The sequence below is a fragment of the Hakea prostrata genome, chromosome 6 (genome assembly GCF_041222555.1).
Source record: "Hakea prostrata isolate BN-2017 chromosome 6, UWA_Hpros_2, whole genome shotgun sequence".
Taxonomy (NCBI): Eukaryota; Viridiplantae; Streptophyta; class Magnoliopsida; order Proteales; family Proteaceae; genus Hakea; species Hakea prostrata.
The window spans coordinates 30,528,131-30,535,644 of NC_142605.1; the positions used below are offsets into that span (position 1 = coordinate 30,528,131).

The window sequence follows — 7,514 nt, forward strand, 5'->3', positions numbered from 1 at the left end:
AGAAAAAAAAAGTAATTTTTAATCCTCCACGGCTATGTTTCATCAACAGGAATCTAAGAATTCAAGGATACAAAGGTACGAGTTTTTCTTATTATCTTGTTCCGTGTGGGATTATGCAAATGGATTATGGGATTAAAGTTTTTCAACAAATCTAAAACGTCAAAAAAACATGGTGTAGTTGGCCAGGCTGAAAGGGGTTTTAACCAGTTCAGAAAAATAGTGGGGGAAGCCTTCTCTATTATTTTATCAGAGCCAGGTTTCGATCCTGGGACCTGTGGGTTATGGGCCCACCACGCTTCCGCTGCGCCACTCTGATTGTCGTTGAATTCTTATTGCTCTAATTTTAAATAAATTGTATTTAACATTTTCTTCTTTTCCATCTATTTAACACTACTTACTATTAACAAAACGGGTTGGTTTGGTTTGCTTCCGATTCCGTTTCAATGTGTGTTAAGGAACCGAAATCAAATCATTAGTAAATTTTTGGATTCTATTTGGTATTGGTTTTTTGTTAATAATGTCTCTTTACTTTCATTCTATTTCAAATCACCATAAGATGGTTTACCACAAAAAAAAAAATCACCATAAGATGGAGAAATACCTTCTAACATATCAACTACACGAACATACTATGAGCACACAAACATAATTGCCCAAGATTGAGTAGATCCAAATATGTTCTTCACATTAAAAAAAATAATTATCTTAACTGATTTTAATGGGTTTTATTGAAGGGAAAATTTTCTCCAGTGCCACTAGAAAGAGGAGCATTGAAATGATACATGATGCATCAATAGTGATTGAACATGAAAAGCTATATAATTCTTTGCTATCATCAAAGTGTGAGTACCATGTGTGCATTGCATATTTGGTTCTTAGATAGTGGAAGGAAAAGCAAATTTTAGCTATGATCAATGTCATAACAGATCTTCCCACCAAACGAGGACCATCAAATCCATCTGGATTTCGTACCAAAAGAATATCTAGGAAGCACTGGTGATTTCAACTAAGACAAATGGCTAGATTTTCCATTTTTGGTAGAATGGGTAGATTTCATTCCTGGCCTTTTTGAACTTATTGTTTACTAGATCTTGGATTGTTCAAAGTATTTAGTTAAATGAATCCTACTTTGCCAAACAAAGAAACGAAAAGATATCACTCTCTACGTAAGTATCTTATCCATCTAATGTCTTTATTACTCCTAGGTAGGGGTGTTACGGTGTGGTTTGGGTTTAATGGTTTTCAATTGAAAAAAAACAAAGTCCAAACACAACTATTTGTAAAATAATGGTTTCGATTTGGTGCAGTTTGAGTTCAGACTAAAGCAATTTGTACTAATCAATCAACATTCAACAATAAAAGTTGCTTTAGAGCGCACAATTTATTGATTTTCATCTTTCATATCTTTTTTTCTTCACTTCTTCGAATTAAAATAGGAATATAAGAAAGCGATAATGATAGAAGGAAATAGGAAATTAGATTGAAAAAATAAAAAAGAAGAAGAAGAAAGAAAGAAAGAAAAGAGAGAAATTAAGCTATCTTAAAATCTAAAATATAGAGCTAAATTAAAGAGTTACTTCATTAATGGGCTGATTTTGGGCCATTCAGTTTGGGATAAGCGGCTGGCCCGAACCAGCCTGAAACTGTTTGGGCTTTACCCCCATCAACGTTCTATTTGGGGCGGTTTGGTTTGGCTTTAATGATTCGGGTTACAAATTGACACTCCTATCATTGGTGATGGTGGTCTGTTCTCAAGATCATTCTCATGCAGTTTGGTAGTACCCATATCCCAGGCTCAAATCCCCTCTACTCTTTTGTTTCTCGCATTGGATAATAGTGTGCTCTTTGACCTGCACATAAGATTGTTACCGGTTTATGTGGATTATATTAGACCTCTGGTAGGGCTATACTAATAGGGTCACTGGGCCAATGCTTGTGCTGGTAGTTCCCATGACTAATGCTTGCATAGGTCAAACTCTAAAGTCTGAACATTGGATAGCGGGGGCACAAGATTGCCCCTAATACATCCTTTTTTGTTTAAAAAAAAAATTCATTCTTTTATTAGTAGAAGCATTTAATGTAGTTTTTTTTTTTCTTTTCTTTTTTCTTGTGAGGATAAATCTGCCAGTTCACATTATCACATATGAATCAAATAGTTTTCAACTTTTTGAGAAATTCTATTTCTTTTGGCAAGATTATATGTATATGCCATCTGGCCTCTAGTTGCCCCACTTCTCAACTAAAAAAAATGAGCTAAAAAGATAAAAATGATAGATTTAGTTCAATTTGATTTTTTGGGTGAGACATTTCTGAAAGTAACTTTGATCCTTTTTTTTTTTTTTTTTTTTGAAAAACGACATGTGATTAGCAATTCAAATCCAAAATAAGACCTAACAATATTAAAAAAAGAAAATTCAATCCTTTTTTTGTTAATATTTTTTTGCCCTAATTAACTTTCAAGTAACGGTGCTTCATGCATGTTTTACATTTTTTTTTTTTTTTTTGGAATAAAGAGCTTGCATTAAGAGAGTAACTAAATAAGATGATTACAATCTATAGTATGATTTTCCAGCAACATCATTACAAACAATAATATCCAAACGAACCTAATTTTGATAATGAATAAAATTCAGAAGCTTCAGGGCCTAATTTTCGATAATAAATACTATTTAGGTTTTGGTATTATATTTAGCTATTCAAAGATAATATCACAAAAGAAATAAGATTTGTTACCAGATTTGTTGGTCCACATCTCAATGCCAAATTATTATTTTTTTTCAACTATCTGGTCCCTCACTCTCTCCTTTCTTTTTAAAACTTTAAGAATTTTTTCCCCACTTCTCAACTAAGGAAAAAGTATAAGATAAAAGAGAATGAGATAAACATGATGGAAAACATTTGTTCAAAGTTAGTAATTCAAACCCAAAATACCAACCTACTAGTACAAGAGAAAAAATATTTTTCTAAATTTTTTTTGGTGATTTTTTTTTTTTTTTTAAAGAATGCGGGTTTATTTGACAGCTGTATTGTTTTTCTTTTAAAAAAAATTAATATATATTTGCTTTCAAAAAATAAAAAAGGAGAAAGACAGGACAAGTCACTTAACGAGTTCCTATTAGTTGTCGGCATAAAATGATTGATCGGCATATATATATACGCGTGTGTGTGCGCCCACTTCATGGAACCTCTAATAATTGAATAATATTTCATATTAGTAGAAAGACATTACGTCTAGATAATGTTCTCTTCCCATCATAGATGGTTAGCTAAAAGGATTAGCTAACCATTTTGGCTGTTTTTTTCTATTTTTCAACAACAGAGATTAATAGTGTGGCTAGAAGACCTCCTTATTAAAAAGGATAGATTGGATTATTTCAGACGTTTTGTTTCATTATGATTGAAACCACTCGTATACCACCAGAGTTAGTGGTTTGGTAGTTTCAAGCTCACGCTCATGCAGTTTGGCAATACCCGTGTTTTAGGTTCGAATCTCCTCTGCTCAATTGTATACTCTTTGACCTGGATGTGGGATTACTACCGGCTTCTGTGGATTATACTAAGCCTCCGGTGGTGCTATGCTAACAAGGCCAGTACTTGGGCTAGTAGTTCATATGGCTAATGCTTGCATAAATCAAAGTCGAAGGTCCAAACATTACGTAGCGAGAGGCACAAAATCGCCACTACTGCATCTCCTCTTTCATTTACGGAAAGGAAACCACTCATATCATCTAATTAAATATAAGACCTATATGATGAGTGACATCCATAATTTTCCATGGTTACAACCTTTAGCTAGACTAACCATATTAGTCACAATTTTTTTCCCTTGGCAAATGGGTCACTGGAGACATTTAATTTTGTCAATTTGATGAGTGGCTGAAGAAAAGTAAAGTTCTTTTGGTCTAAATTCCATGCATGTAAGTACTTCTCTCTTGTCTTTTCACCATAAAGCAAAAATAAGTGCAGCTTGTAGAGTAAACCCTAATTTTAAAATGAGCAAAATGAGCAACAGCGTGTGTGTGTCCCAATGTTTCAAGTAGTTGCAGGAAACCATTAGATAAAGTGGCCACAACACCAAGATGAGAAGGTGAATATAAAGAAACAAAACTGTCACCTCAGGAACGCAAAATAGTCAAATTAAGGCAATCAACAAAGTACTCATTTCCATAAGAGACCTTACATTGGCCTCTCTTTTTTTAAATCTTTTTGGCTGGCTCTTGGTTAGCAGTTTAACTTGGCTCTTGGTTGCCAAGAGGATTTCTCTCTTTTCTTCATCTTTTCCTTTTATCTTTTAGAAAGTAAGAGAAAGTTTTCCATTACAAATTCAAGATCAACTACTATTTCATTGAAATTTTGAAATATCCTTCACTGTTTACTTAGTTGGAGTATTTTTCTTGGTCTCCAGTTCCATCACTAAGGTTGACAACTAAGTGATTGCTTCAACTATAATTGAGCTCGTTTAAAACATGATGCTCTCTTTCACACAATTTGAGATACTATTGGTGTAACAATAATGATGAAGCGTATGAACAAGATAGACAAATTAAAATATGCATTTTCCCATGTACTATTTTGAGTTTTTGCTCTAATATAAATTACCTTCTGTCAAAAAAATTATCAGAAAGAGTCCAAAACAAAACAAAACAAAAAAAGAGAGAGAGAAAGTGATTATCTTGTAGCACTCCTCTTCCTAATCCTATAATTAAAGACTTTAGCTCATGGTGACATCTTCAGCTCCACAAAAACCATTCATCCTGAATTATCATGGAGAAGAGTTAAAATGCTTTTTGCTTAATTTGTTTTATTGCAAGAGGATGATCACACAGGAATTAAAAACCATTTGATTGTGACAAATCATGTAAAGGAATGTTTGGTCATGATAAATAAGTGGCTTCAATTGGCACACCTACTAGGAGGGATTAACCAATAAACTCATGGCAGCTTTGAGGGAAAATAACAAACAGAAACAGACCCTCTAGGTCCTCCATTCACACATCTACATCACCATAGCTAATCAGAAGCCATAAATAATTAAATCAGAAAGAGATGAAGATGATGATGATGCATGTGTGTTTAACTCATGAATAGAAATGATTAAACAAGCCACTTCCTTTAAATTTACCTAAACAACTTTATAATCAATACTGTTAGTGGATTTGGACCTTCTCACAAGTACTAATCACCACATAAACATGCGTGCAAGTTTGTTTATATTCCACTTACCATTAGAAAAAACCCAAATTAAAATTGCTAAAATGCATTATTAACTCAAATCTGATTAACAAGAAAAAGATGGGAAAGATGGTGTTTGATGGACTTATCCACTTTCAACCAATTAGGTTAAGATCTAATGACTGACATCAGAGAAGGAAAAACAAATACCCAAAAGAAGAAATTAAAGTTGGGTTTCTTAGTGGATTGAAGTGGAGACAAAACCCACATGGTACAAGTAAGGGTACACCAAATTGGGAGGCCCATGATGGGAAGCTGAAAAGGTTCCAAAAATGGTGAGGAAAGAAAGAAAGACAAAACAGAGAAGAAGGAGGAGAAGAGGAAAGGGAAAATCATGTATGTGTCACTGCCACAAGAGAGATAACAAGATTGGAGGATTTGCTTTTGGATGAGTTGATGGGTAACAAGTGGGTTGGTGGGTCTACGGTGGCCCGCCGCCACGCGCTACCCGGACCCACTTAAAATGGGTACCCGTTAAATCAAGTACCCATGTCACCCCTCCCCCTCCTAACAAAAGCAAGAATGAAGAATCTCAGCTGCTCATGGGACCAACATGTTCTTCTTAATGTGTTTTTGCTTGGAAGTGTGAGTGTGGTTATGATGGAGGCATTGGGGGTTCGATAACCCATGGTTTTGAAGATGACTAAGATCAATACAGCATCATCAAAATAGTATTTATAAACAAAGGAGTGAGATAGTCTAAAACAAAATCATTCTTCAAAAAATTGTTATCATATCAGTTTTGAAGGTGACTTCTACCAATTTAGTACATATACTAAAACCATGATGTTCTCACCTTATCTTTTGTCATGTATCTTCTTCTACTACTAATAATCCGCATATATAAACAAAAAAATTTGTGAAAAGATATCATATGTATATACCCAATGCTTGAAAATCCTGTGCACCAACTCCAATGTCTACAAGAATCAGAATTCAATGATGGAAACCCATAACGATTAAATTACAATGAAGCAATCTCACCCACAAATGGAATGAATAACATATACTTGTAAAATCTTTTGGTAACTAAAGATTTGATTTTGCTGTTCCCTTACATAGATGTTAGTGAGCTTTCTACTAATGATTATTTATCTTGACTCTTTAAGAGTAACCCCAACACCTGAACTGTGAGGATAGCCATATAATGTGAGGTGAACATTTTCATTTTAGTGGAAGACCCAAATTAAAGTACAAATCTCGCCTACCCATGAAAAGATTTTCTAAAAAGCAGATAGTGGGGTTTTGTGATTAAGGAATAAGTACTTATAATTAATTGTCATTTTTGCTTCTTAATCAGTTCACAGAAGTTTCTCCATTCATATATGCAGTCACGGTCTCTGCAAAATCATACAGAAATACAATCTTATCCATTGTTCTAGAGTAATCAAACATTTAAGAGCTACTTTAAAATATGAATAAGCAGATTAAGAAAACAGTAAGAAGCTTAAAGAGAGAATTATTTATCAAAGTTGGCCATTAAGTAGCTTTAAAAAATAAATATGGATAAACATAAGTTTCCCTTAAAAGGGATCTTAGAATTTGAGAAATATTTTACCAATATAGTTTCAATTTTGTCCTTTTCTCTGTCAGGATTACTTTACAAACATGAAGTTAATAATTTCTGATAATTTAATCATGTTGGGTCCTTTGTAAATGCTTGCCAAGTCACCAACTAAACTTTTCTTCACATTGAGTTTGTATTTCTTTCCAATTGTAGATATAGGCATGCTCTCAAACTCTTTTCATGCGTCACAAGGTGTGGTCACCTTGTCCGGGTGAAGGTTTTTAAGAGAGAGAGAGCCAAAATATATATATATATATATATATATATATAAACAATAATATAATAGAACTATAATTATTTAAAAAGGAAAACCTCTAATGAGATTGACTTCAACCCAACCCAATAGCTTTTCCCCATTTCCATAACATTTCCCTGCTTAGAATAATCATTTCTTCCCATGACATGAACTTCCTCTCATCAGATTCTGATGTAGGCATTATTTGATCTCAAATTTTTAATTGCAACCCTTAATCTGCAATAACTCTACCCCAATGAATGCATACCCATGAATGGGTGATACATGCATTTGCATCCATATACATGCAACCCTATACAAGAAGGAAAACAGTGTATGACATGTTATATATCATATATGCTTATGCATGAGATGCAAGGCCTTCCTGTGGATGTTTATTGTTGTCTGCCCTTTAAGAAACTCAGGTTACTGTTACTCTAGTTGCACAAAGTGGGCCACTTCCTTCCACTTTTTTCAAGC

General features: G+C 33.8%; 1 non-coding gene across 1 annotated transcript; it reads right to left on the minus strand.

The window, feature by feature from the left end:
• Nucleotides 1-244: 244 nt before the first annotated feature.
• On the minus strand, nt 245-316 carry TRNAM-CAU (transfer RNA methionine (anticodon CAU)). The gene has a single exon. It is a non-coding gene; the product is annotated as a tRNA-Met (tRNA).
• Between the last annotated feature and the right edge of the window lie 7,198 nt (nt 317-7,514).